We start from the raw sequence: 18900 nt of genomic DNA on the forward strand, positions 1-18900 counted from the left end.
TGTCATGGAGCGAATATAATCTCGCTCCGGGGGTAACCCAAGAGGGTCATAACTTTCCCGCCAGCAATGAAGTGAGTCATCTTCCTCATCACGCCTCTTGGGAAGCAAAACTAGGAAAGTGTGTGGCAGCAGTTTGTGCAGACACGTCTAGACTAGTGGTGTATTCTCTGGAGCAGTGGTCCCCAACCTGTGGTTCGTTAACAGAAGTGATCCGCGAAAAAAAAAAAGATTTTGCAAAGGAAAGCTTATTGCAATCCATATCGTTCAAATGTTTTTTTTTTCCACAATTAAGATTAAATTTTCAGTAAGAACGCCTTGAATAAGATTTAAACATATTCTTGATTAAAAACTTTAAATTAAGTCTATAAAATGCATACCATAAATAGATGTGGGCCGCGGCAAATGTATTTTCAAACTCGAGTGGTCTGCGTTCCTAAAAAGATTGGAGATCACTGCTCTAGAGCACACCCATGATTATCATCAATCTCTGGATACTTCGTGAAAATCGGAACTGTAGTTCTGCCCGGAGTCGGAGTTACCAGGAGTCGTCAGGAGTCGTCAGAAGTAGGAATAGCCAGGGGTCGGAATCGCCAGGAGTCGGGGACATCTGGAGTCGGAGTCACCAAGAGTTTGAGTTGTCTGAAGTCTCCAGACGACTCCAGATGACTCCAGAGGACTCCAGACGACTCCAGATGAATTCAGACGAATCCAGACGACTCCAGACGACTCCAGACGACTCCAGACGACTCCAGACGACTCCAGACGACTCCAGACGACTCCAGACGACTCCAGACGACTCCGACCGATTCCACTTTAAATGACTCCGGACAACTCCAAACGAATCTAAACGAATCCAGACGAATCCAGACGCCTACAGACGACTCCATACGACTCCGAAATTTTGTCCAGCTTCACCCATCACTAGTCTAGACACAGTCTCGTTTTCCGTTGCATTATCATCACTCGATGGATGTTGGTTGTTTGCCGGGCCATCATAGATGAGCCAATATCCAGATTTGTGTTGTCTAGAAAAATGCTTTTTGGCCACATCCCACACATTTTTGCAGCTCAGGAAGAAAAACTCAAATGAGCAATATAAAAGCATACATGTTGCACTTTTTCCTCTTCTCGGATTCTCGAGGAAACGAAAGCATAAAAGAAAGCGAAAATTTTGTGCTGCGTTTTCACTATACATTTCACTTTTTCACACGTCACTAGGCCATGTTACCTAAAACGCAACCACCAACCGACGTTCCCGGAAAAAAGCAGATTGCAACGACTGATTAAAAAAAACGTATGCACGCATGCACAACACAACCGTATTATCGATCGATTTGATAAGCCCGAAAGCTCAACGTCTTGTTTTTTTTTTACTTGTAAGAAGACGGAACAGACCGAATCGTACCACTTTCCTTTCGTACCCTAATCGAGCCGACGATACACCTGTGCCGGCCATATAACACACGCACACCGGTCTGCAACAACAATACACAATATGCTTTTCACCACCCCTCCCAACCACAACCATTGGGGATTGAATTGTTCAGCCTCATTGGGCTCCCCAGCGTGTATAGCTTTCGAGTGCGTGCGTAAGTCGAACTGCTACTACTGTTTGGTACTCGCACGGTTTACCCCTAATCACCGTAGTATACACGATGTAACTATGCACACAAACACACGCACCGAGAAGGCAATAGTGTTCACCAACAAACTGGCGAAGAAAGACAAAACAGAAAACCGCTGCAAGGAATGTAAAACTTCCGGCGAAAGTTGACACTGACTGGCGGCGGTGACGAAGACGACGATCAGTGCCAAAGTTCAACGACATACAATATATACTGCGGCGGTTCACGCTTGCATGCAGTGTGAAATGTACAAGCCGCCAATCACTAGCAAACGGCACAAGAACGCATACTGGGAAGTAGTATAGCCGAAATCCTACGCAAAAGTAAATATAAATTACATTAAAAAAGCTATTAAGTTGACGACATGTCATGCAAAGAAAAGTACCATCAGTGGCAGCAGAGAGGCTTAAATTACACCGATCGGCGATACCCGATAGTTGACATGCCCACCCGCAGGAGTATAATCGTTCACAAAATTGGATTTCAATTCAAGCGTTTCTAAACTCAAGTCACAGAGCTGCTACACAGTTTAGCTCAGCTGCGGTCATTTGCTTTGTCAAGAACAAGTACAACTTAATCGAATTAGTCCGGTCGGTATGGTAAGTATGTGCGGGAGTGTATGTCGTTTTGCCACCGTAATTTGAAAAGAAGCCATGATGTTACCATAAGGAATGTCTTTTTACAATGTTATGGGTGTGCAATTTGTTAAAAAAAAGAATATGTCGAAATTAAGAGTTTTTTTACTAATTAAAAGACATTTTGACATTTTCAAAAACATTTGAATGAGGTCTGCTACGCTACTTCATTGAAGATTCGTCTAAACTTTCTAACAAATATTTTCCAAATATGTAGAAAGTATAAACGACCACGGCGGCCCACAGTGTCATCGGGCGGCCATACCGAGCGAAATCAGATGATGATCGTGAAGCGGTACCAATCAAATATTTCAACTGTCAAAATACTCATTACGCTGTGTATTTCGCTTGGTGTGGCCGTACGGTCAAAACTAAGTTGTACACAAAACATATTTACCCAGTTTTGCGTATGAACCCTGAGCGATAAGCATATGATTATGGGGAATCAAACTAAAGTTTGAACTAACATAGGAGGAAATCTCCTTTCTCATAAAATACAAGAAAAACCCTTTGCGATTGAACGATAACTTCGAATCACAATGACTTTTAAACGTGCATTAAAGCATTTCAACTTCTGCTTCACGATAGTTCTAATGTCGTCCTCATATATAGTCGTATGGCTCCTCTTGGTGATCGATTGAACCGTTTATAATCCAATTATAAATAACACATAAAATTGAGTGCTTGACAAATTACATACATGTGTTTGCTTAATTTTTGACGCCAAATGTCAAACTACATATGTAAAAATAGCTTAAATCGTAAAAGATTTCAAAGATCGATTTTGATTTCTTGGTTGTATTGTATATGATAAATATTCCTTTACCTATTAAAATAACGAACGAGAAACACAATATCTATTCTTCCCTACAACAAGGTAATGCTTCGTTGTCATTTGAGTTTTTATGGCACTCTGCACTCATAAACTATCCACGAAACGTTAGGCCAAACAAAAACTGGCCCACTTCTTGTTTACAATCTTATCCCAAGAGTATAAACGGAAAATAAACGTACAGCTCTCGTCCAACGGAGTACGAGTAGTAAACTCTGACCGCACCTGAAAACGTGAAAAGCAAACGTTCTCCCGTCTACCACCCTTACGTCACACACGTGCGCACGGAGAAGTCTAATTTCCTGTCCTTTCACCAGCACTGTGTCCCATACACAGCCCGACAGAAAGTGACCTCACTCTTCACAACACAACTGAGCTCACATACAACAGCCAGCTACTGATGGGGAACTGTACTCACCCCGCAGGGTGGATTCGCTTTTTGGATTAATTTTTCATTCAACTCCCGCCGGCTTTCCCAACTGACCCACGGGACGGGGAGGGGAGAGTAGTTCGCAATAGAACGGGGCTAGGCTAGCCCCGTTTTTCCTGCCCAATATCTGCTCTAGATCTAGACTGTTGCAGCACCATGCACCGGTAGAGTGGTAGCGAACTGTGGGAAAATCGCGTTGACAAAATAGCACGGCATGACGCGTTGCGGCTTAAACGGCAACCAACGGCAACGACCGGTACGAGTGTGTGTGTCGTTGCTGCAGCAGCAACGGGTGTGTGTCGCCATAATTCCTTCGACACCACAATTTAGGAGATCGACGGCGATAGCTTTGCCACCCAGCGCTGTCTGGAGCATGTCTACCTACCCAGGCACACACACACAAATACTGGCCGGCCATCAGGGGGCCAAAGCAACCAGAGAGAACGAGCGGACGAAGGAAGGATTTATGTCATTTTGCGACTGTTTGGAATGGTGTGTTAGAGCATTCGACGATATGGTGGTTTGGGGTGCTAGACGACCGTGTGTAACACACAACGGCAGCATCAACAACCTACATCACCCACCACCGTGAACCGGAAATGACAAATCGTTGGAATTGGAAGAATATTGGCAAACATCCACATTGCACTTTGGGCGAGAGAAATTCAGGTTGGATGATGCAGGTTTATTTCATTCTGTGGAGAAAAATGATAGAATATGTGATTTTCGAAAATTATATGACATTATTCAACAAATATTTGTCCATGTGCTATAACCTCATTCGGTCCAGAGTGATAATGGCGCTTACAAAAGCACCCTTGATTTCCCTGTAAACAACCGAACCTTTGCTTGATCAAACATTGTTCAGCTTGAAGTAGTTGGTGTTGGAAGACGTTCGTTCACGCTTTCGAAAGCAAAAGTAAAGACCCTCCACTAACACTCAAGTTGCATTCCACAACGATCGCGCGGTGACACCACACGACCAATCAATGAAGAAGGCAGAGTGCGCACGCGACAATTTATGCAATCACACATGCATCTTCTTATTGCACGCGATCAGTGTTCGTACAGTGGAGGAGAGAAAAAAAAGGCTGAAGGCAATAAAGATGCCCATTTGGGGAGTTTAAGGAGGATTGCGAATCGCGCAGCGTTGCATCACGACATCAAACCACCACCACCACCATGATGATGCTAAGTTATCATCATCACACTGGGTTGTATTAACATATGCCCCCCGCGTACCATCGAGAAGCTCGCTAGAGGATTGGCAACAGACGGAAAGCACTACTTGATGGAACTGCTGATCGCGAGGGAGAAAATGGAGCCGCTGATCGCACACCCTCGTGACACTAATTGTACAATTTGTTCGCAACTAATTGATGGACTATCTGCAGCGATCAATCTGTGCCGCATGTAGCCGTTGCAGCACAGTGTGCAAATCATGCCTGAGCTGTTGATTTACGATCTTAAAGCATTAGCATCGTGGAAGATGTTGTAAATTTGGAGTACTCACGTCAATTCAATTTATTCAACATCTAAAGAAACACACAAGATAATGTACTACAAAATGATCCTTTTAAACAGTGTTGCAAAGAGGCAAAGGAAATGAAAAAAAAAGACATTACACTAAAGCCTGGGCACGGTCAATAATCAAGTGCGCTTAGCATAAATGGCCATTGCCATATTCCGAGCCGGATGAGGCACACATCACGGACGCGCGGTGATATTCCAATAAAGTGCCGTGCAGAAGTTGTGAACGCCACTGGAGCATAACATCAACCATATGCTATGCTGCGCGACCTAACCAATTTCGCGAGTCAACCGACACTAATCGAGCGGAACACGACCTCTGGACTCCGTGATTAGCGTAATTAGTGAAGCGGCACAAAGGTCCCCCTGTGCTTTTTTAACCCTACTAACTAACAGCAGGGTAGTGAGTGTACGATTAAATTCACTCAAGTCCCGGTATCCACACACTCTTACCGGACGGTGTTGTTGCGCGCTGGTACGATTCATTTCCTTCTTTCTTTCACCCGAGCAACACACGCACCTTGGGAGGTGGTGGTTTTGTGCTTCCTTCGCATTTTGCGCCGCTGCTGTTATCTAATTTGAACAGTTAGACGGGGTTGATTTGGGGGTGGAACCCGAGTATTACCGCACATGGCGGCAGCAATGGTTCATGTTAAAAGGAATATATACCGCCACCGCCGGTGTTTGTTGTTATGGTGATCGCACCACCGATACTGATCGCAGCACGGAAAAGGCCGATCTTCTTCGAACCGATCATGCGACGCACTTCACGATGGTAGGAAGTTGTCCACGATGGGAAATGACGATCGCGTGTGCAATTTGGTTGTGTTTCCTACTACTACGACAAAAACAAAGTATTGCGTGACTTCTTATTCACTTGTATGCTTTGAATGGTTTATGCTACAGGTGCCAAAGCAAAATTAGGTAATCTCTCTTCTGTTATCCATTCTTGTCAGTAGATCAGCAATACTCTGTGTTTCATTAATATATCAAAGATGCACCTTAAGGAACTGATTTATAATAATTCAAGAAAGCCTCGTGATTTGGAATCTTTTTAAGTGTCTCCATAGAATCCAATCCTTCAACAGATCTTGATGGCTGGATAGAGATACAGCCTTCCATCACTTGGAGAAATGTGGAAGAAAGTATCCATTTAAACAGATGGTGGAGCATCGATGAATTAGTCACATTTCAAGATTCAATTTTCAAACCGTAGTAGTCAGACAAATCAACAAATAATCAGAATCTACGTAGGCGTGACGTGCAGATAGGTGAACGCACTTTTGAAGTCGTCCCACAATTCACCTATCTGGGATCAAAGGTCAGCAACGACAATAGCATGGAAGCTGAGTTGCGCGCAAGGATTCTGGCTGCCAACCGGTCATTCTACAGCCTGAAAAAGCAGTTCATCTCAAAGAACCTGTCGCGACGGACGAAGCTGGGACTATATAGTACCTATATAGTACCAGTGCTCACATACGCCTCTGAGACATGGACACTGTCCAAATCTGACGAAACCCTCTTAGCCGCGTTCGAGAGGAAGATGCTCAGAAGGATACTTGGCCCCGTATGTGTGGAAGGACAATGGAGGAGCCGCTATAATGACGAGCTATACGAGATGTACGGCGACCTCACTGTCGTACAGCGTATAAAGCTCGCCAGGCTCCGGTGGGCTGGACATGTTATACGCATGGAAACGGACGACCCAGCCCGTAAAGTCTTTTTAGGCCGTCCACAAGGACAGAGGCGGCGTGGTAGGCCCAAATTGAGGTGGCAAGATGGCGTGGAGGCGTCCGCCATTAAGGCCGGGATAACGGACTGGCAGACGAAGGCGCGAGACCGTGAGCGGTTTGTTTAAAGCGATTCGATTCCTTAGGAATCGGTATGAAATGGTATGGTATGAAATGTACCTCAAGTGATCACAACAAATTTTGGAGTACGATATCCATACTTCTAGTATGTTTGTGTCTGACTACTTACTTACTTACTTACTTATCCGGCGCTCTACAACCGCTTTGCGTTCTTGGTCTGTCTCAGAAGTGTCCGAAAACGCTCTCGAAAACGCGAAGGCTTCTGCTAGATAGGAGAGCCGCAGACCAATGATGTCTATATCATCAGTATATGCCAGGATTTAGGATGACTTATAGAAGATGGTTCCCGTAGTCACCATCCTCGAGTCCCGGATGATCCTTTCTAGCGCCAATCTGAATTGGAGACAGACAAGCCCGTCCCCCTGTACGGCAGTGCATGTTATTAACGAAGTCACACATCAAAGAGCTAAGATTCCATGTGATTCGTAACCAAATTAGTATACTGAGAGTAACAATGGTCTAATTAAAACCAAAAGTCACATAAAGATATTGCAGTACGCAGTAAAGATAAACTTTACATGACCATAGGCTTTGGTGCATTATGAGAGGGCGTTCAAGAGAATCAAGATAAAACATATCTTTTTTATTTCAGGATCTATTAATTTTACGACCCCCCTATCTTAACAAATGAACGTGCCTGCGCGCTTACCCAAACTTCTTCCAGTAGCTTCATAACCGAACAATGCTCCAAGAAGCCTCCAACTTTACTTCCGTGGCTTTGATATGCCCTCTCTACACACCCAAATTTAAGCAATCAACATCGTAAAAGTAGCATTAGAAAAGCATACCCACAACCACACACAGCCACATTAGCAACCTTGTTACGCGGATAGCCTAATCAAGCGTGCACGCGGAGCTCTGTGAGTTTGAGCCATTAATCCGTTACAACCAGGCGCAGACCTCTTCTCTGGCAAACAATTCACAACGATTTCAAGCCCGCTCTTAATCGGGCATTCGATGACGCAGATGACTCATTAACTCACCACCGTGACTGCATTTTCCGGGCGACGTCAATGGTTTCCACCAACCGCTAGGAAATAAATACGTTTCCTCTTATTTCTTCATTTCATCTTTGCTACGACATGCCGTTGTGATCTCTCTCTTTTTTGTGGGGTGAGAATTCAGTATAATCAGCAAAAACTCATTTCCCGCCGACTTTGCCACGTGCGCGCACGCGCGCTCGATCGTCATAGGAAAACGGGCATCAATCTCACGCAAGATGATATGATGATGATGATCATCATCAACTCCCATCAAATAGGAGAAAAAATTCATAATAATCAACTGTTTTCTCAAAGCAGCCTGTTTAAATGCAATATGAACCTTTATCCCCTATCGCAGGCCAGTTAAAATTAACTGTTACGAACTGGATAAGATATATTTCCTTCGTCTTTTTTCGGAAAATCAGACTAGGGAAATTAATTGACGAACAGTGAGAATTCGGTGTGGGAGCAAACAATCGAATTAGTTTTTTTTATTCAATTTGAATCATTCTTAGCAAACAATCTATTGCAAGAGAAGTGTATTAATAAGACGATTGAGGCCTGCAACTAGTCGCTTGACTACCACCACAGCTCCACCAATTAATTAAGCCCCACGCACAAATTAGTGAATGCACGGAAATGATCACTAGTTGGTGCATCATGCAAGAGTATTGGCTGCAGCAACCAAACCGAGAGATGCACAATTTGGACGTCTTGCATCATCGTCATCATTTCCTCTTACAAATTGTGAGAAAGTGAAAGGCGACAAAGTGTGAGTACTGGAGCAACTGAGACAAAGCTTGCCGAATAACAATTAAGCACTCTCAGTACAATGTATATGCAGTGAAGTAAAGGGTTGTAAGTGTTCTATATCTTCCTGATGTTAACGATGGAAATGCAGTGTCAATCGAATCGGTCTTAAACAACATGGAATTTTCTCTTAGGGCAGTTGTGCCTGCTCTCATAATACAATCTAGGCTTAATTTGAATCAATAAATCCTGTCTTTTCTCTGAATGGCCAGCGACGTGGGGAAGAAATTGTTTCACCCGATTCCAAATGTGCGCTGGTTCCCACCATCAGGGAGATGGTTGTTTTTCATCTTCACAATACCTCCCCAGGGCATCTCGATCTAACACAAACAGCGCGCACAAAAGAGAGCAGTTTATAGAGTTAACCAATGCAGCAATAATTAACACAACAGAAATATGCAACACTTCACACATAGCCAACACCACCACCACCCACCACCGACTAAATCTGGTCACAGCAGCAGCTTGTGCATTCGAAAGTAACTCCATACTCCACGCCGCACATAAACAAACAGCGATCTTGCTGAGTCCAATTTCTTCGATCGGCGCAAAAACAAAGCATTAGGCCTTCAGGCATCTCGGATGAAAGCTCGGCGGAAGCTGTGCATTCATTCCAAGACAGACAATCCGACGCGAAGAAAATTGAGCAAAAGAGATGAAGGTGAATGAATTTTCACATGATCAACATTAACGACGAACGTGTGCTTCACCGCTCCCAATGCCACCAGCTGCAAATCCGACAGCCATTCTTCGGATCAATTTCACCTTATTTACATGAGTGACGAGGAAAAGTGGAAATCCAATTCCAACAGCAACAACTTCTCACGTCATAGTATGACGCACGCATGGAAAAACAATAGCTGAGGAAACGACATTTTGATGGAAAGAAATGGGACGCTGATTGAAAGCGAAATCCTAAAATGATATCCAGAGAACACGAAACTTCAAAGCGGCATCGATCATAATTCGATTGACGAGAAGTTAAATATGAATAAACAATAAGGGATATATTGATTAGAGCTAAATTTGGAAAAGCAAAAGCTAACTTTTGTCCTTCAATCCCTTTTTATTGGTTTCTAAGAGTCCCTCTAACTCGTTTCAGATTAAATTGAAGTGATTGAATTAGGTTCAATTTAATTAAAGCCTTAAACATTACTTTGCACCTGAAGATATGCATTTATGAACATTAACACATTTCCTTTGCGCCTAAAGTTATGCAAAGTGCGTTCAATAAATCAATTATTGGCTAAATATGCTTTGAAAAATGTATCGCTTCTACTGTTATTATTATTTTCATACGGTTTTCCGAGGATTGTCTGAATCGTTAATGATATCTTGTGATTGGCAAGCACCTACAGTATGCGCTACATTTCCGTCAGGTTTCCGTGCCTTGAGACGACTTGAAGTACGTGATGATATTTTTTGTTTGTGTAACCCATTTAAGGGTGCTTGCGATACGCCAGGGAGGTTCAACCAAAAACGTGTCCCACTAACGCAATTCCACTTGTGTCTGGGTACGTTCGTACAAACACTGCAAGCAAGCTCGCGACGAGAACTACGACACTGGGTGGCATTAATCACCACCTGTAATCACCTACAAAGCGTACTTGTGCCGATTTACATCGTTTCCTCATTGCTTGTAAATGCAGCTGGTGCTGCCGATTTGCAACAGGCACAGCACCCAAGCAAAACTGCATCTGATTGTAGCCCCGTCCGTAAATGGTCTGGCGGCCGGCCCAGCGACAAAATTCCTTCTTTTTCTTCTTCTTCTTTTACAAAAACAGTTGCTGATCGTCGGTGTTTTGACATGCAGTGGGCATTGTTTTAATTTAATGGCTGCCTTCTTTTCGAGATTTATGTGCCAACACTGCATAATTGACAACAAATGAGGAGAGAAGTTCAAAATGAGGTCTTTTAGAGCCGCTTTAGGCAACAGAAGAATTAATTCAATCACGACCTAAACTAAACCACTCACAGTAAACAAGATCACTTTAAATTTTTAAAACTTGTGTTTTAATAGTATTTCTAAAGGCCAGCAAACAACAACAAAAAAATGTACTGTATCACGAACAAAACCAAAGATAGACCATGTCAAGGAGAAATTAGCATGCACGCACGCTCTCTTCGCCATCGACCCATTTCGATGGTTTTTTACTGTTTTGTGCAATTTAAACCCATACGAGCGCATACAGTACTGCTGTCACATGTAAATAACGTTTACCGACGATGCATGCAGTCATCAATACTATAGGCGTAGCCTCAAAACTGGGTCGTGACCTTTTCCAAATGGATTTTATTTATTCGCTTTTCTATTGAATTTGCCTCTTTCGCGCTTTTGATGCAATGCTTTAACTAAACATACAACAAGCGGGCAAGCGTTAATTGACTGGTGACACTTCTTGCGGTGACCTTCGTCTATGTAAATAAGACTTTAAAATTATTGAAACTACATGGAGCCGGATTGAAGGGGTGTAAAATACCTGTCGAAGAGAAATACTTCACTGGCATTAAATGCATAGCTTTATAGATCTATAAAATCATACGGTTGTAGCTTTTGCAGCGAAGCTGAATTGTAATTATACTATTATTTTGGTTAACAAACCAAAAATAACTCATTATGCTTGTCCACTTTCTTCGATTCACAGTCCAAGGTAACCATAACCGCAATTCATTGAGCAACAGCCACTACCGTTAAACGACCCAACCGTTGCAAGAATGCAATTAAACGTCCCCCGGTGACCATCACACTGTCCCGATTTACACTCCCCATTTGCCTAGCCCGCCAGCGCTAAAAACAATTCATTGAATAAAATGTTTTGCTCCAACGAATGAAACTGACCATATATGAAACGAAGTACGCGCTTAATCCACACACTCGCATACACTGCCGGATAAATGCTCGCGGCTTGGTTAGCATATGTGCGCGGAGACAAGCGAGCAATTTAAATCGCCTCCCGAGGCATACGCACACACACAGCACAGAAACAGCGGAATGTACCGATGAATGTTTAATGAAGTAATTGAGCAGTGATGGTGGACTTCGTGACTGATGGATGTCTACGGAGCTCTCGCCGAAAGGGCGGCGATGAAGGAAACAATGCGCAAAATGAATTCCACCGCCGGGTAAGAATGGTTTTTTGTTTTGCACATGCTTATTTGCTTTTGGAAATTGAACATGTCCATTCCATTCTACCTTAAGGCGGTTATGGTTATCATTAAGTGTATCGTAGCAAAACATGATCTCTAAGCAATGCAAATCAGAAGTACTAGAAGGGCTTAAGATAGCTTGATCAGGCTTAAATTTAATATAATATTCTATAGAAAGTCGTTCATCAGGCTTCATTTCGATGATCATATTTTCCAAACATTTGTTGTAGAATAAACAAATTTTGCTTCTATAAGTTGGATTAAAGTTTGTTATTCACCTATTTTTAAGACTGCTGATATTTACAATTTTAACAAACAACCCAATGGTTCTATGCTGAATTGAACTCAGTCCTTCCGAGGGTTGATCCAGAGCATACTGATGACACTATTCCACTGCCGCAACCTACACACACTAATAGATAGTTTGTTGCGTCCAAAAGCAACGTAACACGCAATCAAGTTAGCCAAAACTTTCGAATATATTGCGTTGTATTTCGATCGTGCATAGTGGGTTGTTTAAAAGATAGCGGTAGTTTTTTTATCTCATCATTGTATTCTCACCTAAATCGTCACCGAAGAAAGTGTCATTAAAAAAACACACTGCACATTTTTGAACGTCGACTGTTTCATAATCTGCCGAAGCCGACACTGTAATAATGAATGATAAACTTTACGATCGTTTAAACGCTTATAAAAGAAGAGGGCGCTGTTAAAACTGCAATTCATCGATTAGCTTTCATTAAAATGCGAGCAGCCACAGTTTGTCATCCAATTTCAACGGCGGCACGGATACAAACAGGCTGATAAAAATACACATTTAAAAAAAGGCATAAAAAACGAACAGAAACATCCTAACCACACGAAAACATGTCGCTATGATTCATCCATTTTTTATTTTTGTAATTTTCCCAAGAAAAAAAAAGACAGTAACGATGTCTGGACGGTACGGTCATAACGGTACGGATGGGCAGCAGTGAGATAGATCATCACGTGGGTCTTTCTTCACGCCATAACGCACCGCTCACCAGCAGTGGCCAAAACACGAGCGACACGTCCGCGAATATAGGCGAAAGAATTCGCGCAAAAGAAGACCAAAGCGTGTGTTGAATCGTGCGCGTCTGGGGCTGGGTGTTAAACGTTCCGAAACGAATATTGCAATCAAGGAAATGTCAATAAACTCGACATGGCGTTTGGAAGGGGGTGAAAATACGATACAAAATCTTAACCAAAACAAACAAATGTGAACCCATTGATACAGTGGCGGTTACGTACGCCGCGACCATGTTGAGAACAAAAAAATAATTAATCAACGTGTGATTGTTCCAATTTAGTCATGCTGACGACTGCAAAATTGGCTGATACTCTTTCCAATTTTGTTGCGATTTCGAATGAATAAGTGGGATATATTTATTACCAATTTTTAATGTAATTTAAAACAATGGAAAAATGACAACAAAAACCAACAGTAAACAAGCTAATATTTTTTATGACAACTTTAACTCCCCGCTTGTAATCAAAAAGCCATAATCAATTTCTACCGCTCGTCTTAAAACTCATTACGGCGATTGTGTTCTCCTCTCCCTTTGCGACCTGATCCAACCTCCAACACGCACACACACAGAAAGCAGCACCAGAGAGAAGAAATCAGTGGTGCGGAATCCCGAACCAGTGTTGTGTTTCCACCTAGCTGAGCACTACACCACCGCCGGGCAAGCTAACCGTGCAGGGCAGGGCAGAAATAATAACAAGCCGCAACATTTCAACCGATTGGTGGTAGAGGAGAGCAAAACATTAATACCAAAGAGCTAACGGATCGAGCCGGTATCCGATCCACGATCCGGTAAGGATGGCAGGCCCGGGTCGGGAAGCAGGTTGCCCCTGCTAATGGTAGATATGATCATAAATTTATTACAAAAGAATCAACCCTCCTGGCGTGGTTCTTCTTTGGTTTGATCTCGGGCCCTGATGTACTCTAGACACGGATGACGTCGCTGTAATGCCTCTGCAGAAGCTCTGCCAATTGCAAGATACGCCGCAAGCATCGATGACTGCTAGTCTGTGCTCTGAACGCTCCAGTAACTTTTGCAACGCGTCAGACTCCGGCGACTTTTATACATCACCCTAGGCACAAGGAGTTTATGTGCTACATCAGCAGCATGGTTCTACGAATTAAAAAATCATATTTAATCGATTGCAATACAGGCAAAAATGGGCTCTACATCTCCTGGTGGTGATGGTGGCGGTGAGTGTGCAAGTATTACATTCTTCAACATCTTCAACTATCGATGTACACACGCAACAGAACCCCGAAGAGAAGGTGATTGCGCGAAACAGCAGAAGCAAATTGTTCCACCTGGTGAAGATCGTTCCGGGCGACTGATCAGGCCGGCCGAATCGATATGTAGAGCAGCAGCAGTTGATTTGCGTCAGAGTAGCAACAAGATCGCAATTGAAGGGAGGGGAAAGACAAACGACGACGAGATGGAGCCAAACTGCTTCACCACCTATTGCTTATAGGAGAGCAAACATGTTAGAAAATCTAATAAAATAATTAAATTCTATAACAATTTTCAAACCTAACGATCGGTAACACCCAGCAGCTGGACGATACTTTTGACCGTGAATTTATCACGTGACTTGCATCTTGGCTACCCACAGTTGAGGAGTTGCGCTCTCTGTTCACTGAACAAGCGTATTTAGATTGGGGTGGTGGTCTCACCCAAATTATGGTCTATTTAAAACAAAGGTATTCCAACTAAGTCTATTGTTCTTTATGGCCGTTACGGTTCAGCGAGCAAGATATTTCCTCCCCCCGGAGACCTGGGAGGAGGGTGGTTCTGGACCTACGGTAAGTAACGATAGAAGACGACGGATTTCGTATGGTTGTGGTGCGCAGTTTGTTTATCCGTCACTCGCAAAAAATAAGCTTCCAGCTGTAAGAAAAAAGCAATTTTTTAAGAAGGATCCCTGCTACTTCCAGGTGGCTGATGTCATGTAGTTTGTTTAACTTTCTTTTGAGCACAGCCACGTTTGTTCGTTGTTTGTTTGGGTTTGCTTCATTTTATCAAATGTATAGTTTTTGGTGGTTTGGTGGTTATATTCACAGCATAATTTCAAAGTCTGAGATGTTTTCGTTGGTGCTAAAATATGAAAAAAATATAATTTAAGAATCAAAATTAAAAAAAAAATAAAACTTAATCGCTTTTCACTTCGTTTGGACCTTTTCAACCAATCTCTCAACCACTGGTGGTGGTCTCCAGCCATCACTGGTACGTCAAAAATCATCGTTTCCTTTCATCAATGGCCACACACATACACCGACCCGCAGTGTTTCCGTCGCTTTTGCTCTCGTCCAAGATCAAGGGAAAGAAACCGACAAATCTTCTCGCTACTACACACACACACATAGAAAAACCCGAACCAAACGAATGATCACCAGCAGCAAAGCGGTACGAATGAACGGGAACCATCACCGGGCCGGGAAAGCAAACCGGCAAATCGAGAAAATCGGTACAAACGGCGGAATTCCGTGTGCCCCGGCCCCGGCTAACGGGAAATTTCTAATGTAATGTTAGTCTTCCACCCCCATCAGAGCTCAAAAGGGGGATTTTTCCACACTGCTCTCCAATGGAACGGAGAAGAGCAGCAATGGAAAAAGCACAAACCCGCCGGGGGCTTCATTTCGGCTCTGGAGAGAAATATTTCTGCTTCCCTTCCCATCCCGATTACGTTACGTTCGTTTTAGCTATGCATTTGCTTGCCTCTCACTTCCCCTTTTTCCCACACCATTTGAAGAGCTTTCCTGTAGGGGTGGGGTGGAGTGAGATCGATTTGATTGGAAGTGCAATTTCGCACGTTGCGTTTTGCACAGCCCCACACACTCACCACACTACTATCAGAGGTTTGCAAGTTGCGTTTGTAGCACAAATCAGCACACCAACGGCACAAATTACTCCAACACATCGCCACTGCAACGCAAACGGGTCTGAAATAAGTGCGACCTCGGACTGGGCAAATGCGCCCGGTTCGTCTTGCCACGGACTACACCTATCGGGACGGAGCAGTGGTGCCGAGCTAATCGAGTAGCTAATGTAGAACGTGCCAATGAAGCGATTCGTATGTTTGGTCCGTAACTACACGCTATACGGTCCCCTTCCTTCCATTCAAATAATCGTGCGCATAGCTAAAAAAAGAAAAAAGAAGAGTTTTAGAAGCATCAAGCAAAAGACACGAACTTTAAAGCAATCATATGGAGCTTGGGGCCCAGATTGGGGCTGCCTACTCCTACGAACACCAAACTCCGATACGCAGGTGCAGAAAATAAAGCCTTGACCTGGTGCTGCTGCACACACCAACTGGGTAGCTACTGCCGCGGCGTACAGACAGAGCACCAGGGGACTGCACTATGCTCACCGGAGGCTCACACCCACACAGTCCGATCACAGTGCACCGTTGGCAGCAAAAAGGATGTGAAAAGCAACCTTAAATAGGGCAAAAGGTGAATATCATTATTCCGATGCGGAAAATTTTCAAGTGTTTGTGCTTATTCATTCTTTTTGCAATTCGATTTCATTTTTTTTAAGACTTTTTAAACAGCACGTTGACTTCTTCTCTTGCCTATCTTATTCTTTTTTGTACCATACGTAACCAAATAATCAATCCATGCCATTAGGGACAGTTCGTTGGGGGATCGAACCACACGCCAGACGTTACTGGACTCGACCTGGGCCATTTAGGATACCTGGGGCGCTAATTTTTGCTTCCATATAAACCAAAACTGTGAGACCCACAGCCACGTTTTGCCTTCGATGACACGTGGAGCTTACAATTGAACATTGAATGCATTTGGTCCGCGCAGCAACACATATTTTCCTACCCACTGTTTGAAGGGTTTGCGCGGCGTCCCATGCTGACCAAAGATCAACACACCAAAACACGCACACACACCTTCGTTTTTTTTACAAACAAGCCAGAGTTTTATGCTGCCGGCGTCTATGTATACCTTTCGCTTGACCCGTTCCCTTTTTCAATGCGCTGTTTACATGGCTTGCATACCCGACCACAGGGAGGTGGTGCTGCCGGCAGAGAGCAGCAGGTGGGGGAGGATTGGGAGGTTGGTTTCGTTTGTTTTCGAAAGGTAAACAAAAGTAGGGCTGGCGGCTACAAAAGTTTGATAAATAAACAAACTAATCACCATTAGCGGGGTGGTTCAATTTCCTGCGTGTGTGTTCGTGTGCCCTTTTTGGTTTGGTTTCTAATGCCCAACCCGTGTAGCTAAAACAAAAAGGTGAAACAAAATAATATTGCTTTAAGGTGAAAGACATTGGGTTTTTTTTGGTAAATTCTTACTTACATTTCTGTATCGTTACCACGTGCAGGACACGCATGCAGCTTTTTTCATCTATGATGCTCTCCCTGTCTTGAACAACAACTGTCAATGGCATTCACTTTGCCCCCCAAAAACACAACAAAGGATCGTCACGCGCTTGCTTGGATTGGGCTTGCAGGGGGCGATGTTGGGGCTTCTTTGTTTTTGCCAATTTTCCACACCCCAAACCATGCTGGGGGAACAAGGCGATATACTCCGGAGCAACGACACACCAAATCCTGTTGTCTCATTATGCTTTACACATACACACACACGCACACATGTGCAGACAGGAGCGCAAACACTTTCAACACTTGTGCGAAATGGCATAAAGCGCATACCCACACACACACGCACACATACACAAACGCACTACCACACAAAGTCACCTAATTTTATGCTCTCCATGCTGTGATTTGGTGAAGTACGGGGTTGTGTAAAATCAGCTCCCAAATATCTGCTCACCACCACCACCACCGAAAACAAGGTCACTGCACCGTGGGAAGAAGGTGTTGAAAATCATATCGCGCTAGGCGAACATGATGGAATGGGGTGACGGGAGTTTTGCACAGACACACACACACACACACACACACACACACGCACGGATGAGAAGAAACTTTCGGAAACGTTTTTTTTTACAGCACAAAAGCACCACACACCACCAAGCAGCGGGGTAACCTACTTTCGGTAGTGTCGGTTGAATTTTTGGGAACGCAGCTCCTTTCACCTCTGGAGAAGCAGCAGCCGCAGCAGCACCACCACAGCGTCACGTTTGCTTCTGCTTTCAATTTGCCACATCGAATGCTTGGCCAGCCTCCACAGAGCGTTTTATGCGGCTGGAAGCATGGATAATGCTGCGCTTGCTGTGTGTGTGAGTGTGACTGTGTGCACGTCTCTGTGTGTTCGTTTCGGGGGAGGTGAGGATTCTAGAAAGGGCGTCCACCTCTGCGCCGCTTTCCCACGCCGATGATTCCACCCAAAATTACCCTAAAATTCCAAAACACACTCCTCCCACATTCTCGAGCAGTGCGTTGTTTTGTGTTTCGACGCGTTACCACACACACGGAAGGAGCGGCACAGCTTCCACCGCCAGCAGCGTCAACGTCATCGCTTTTTTCTCCACTGCCTCCTTTGTTGAGCTTCACACTTTTTCGCGAAATCGTTCTCGGCTCTTTTCCAGCGAACGTGGTAGGCAGCGGAAGAGTCCAAAAATCCGAAACGCAAAACTGAACTACCAACTAAAAAGGGATGGGGGGAAGACAAGCTACGCCATAAGCCGTACAACTAAACTCATTTCACAAAACTTTATAATCGCTATATCGGCAACAAACGTACGAGATTCGGCTGCAATTATTCGTCTCACTCGGCAGAACTGTGAAGTTCAGATTTTTTACGGAGAATGTTGAAACACTCGCGGGTTACAAATTAGCAGGAAACAAACTGGCTTCTGCGACCTGACGTTTCTGCAATTGCTGCGATTTGACAGCTGTGTGTGGTACGGCAAGCGGGCAAGCAAATGCATAATTTTGGCCAGCGGGGTGGATGGAAAATTCCACTGGCAGATTATTATGGTCACGAAGTTGCCGACTCGCGCCCATAGTTAGCTGATGGCGAACGGGTTGTGTCATCCAGTGCCCGTGGATCAAAGCGCAGAATGGAAGCGAGT

At 44.0% G+C, this 18900-nt stretch overlaps 1 protein-coding gene across 1 annotated transcript in view; it reads right to left on the bottom strand.

The window, feature by feature from the left end:
• LOC120905205 (uncharacterized protein DDB_G0283357-like) overlaps window positions 1-18826 on the bottom strand; it is a 38807-nt gene extending 19981 nt beyond the window's left edge. Inside the window, exon 1 of the mRNA XM_040316083.1 lies at window positions 18570-18826. The gene's annotated coding sequence lies outside the window, so the exon portion shown is untranslated. The remainder of the gene's footprint in view (window positions 1-18569) is intronic.
• Between the last annotated feature and the right edge of the window lie 74 nt (window positions 18827-18900).

This window comes from Anopheles arabiensis, chromosome 3, assembly GCF_016920715.1.
Source record: "Anopheles arabiensis isolate DONGOLA chromosome 3, AaraD3, whole genome shotgun sequence".
Taxonomy (NCBI): Eukaryota; Metazoa; Arthropoda; class Insecta; order Diptera; family Culicidae; genus Anopheles; species Anopheles arabiensis.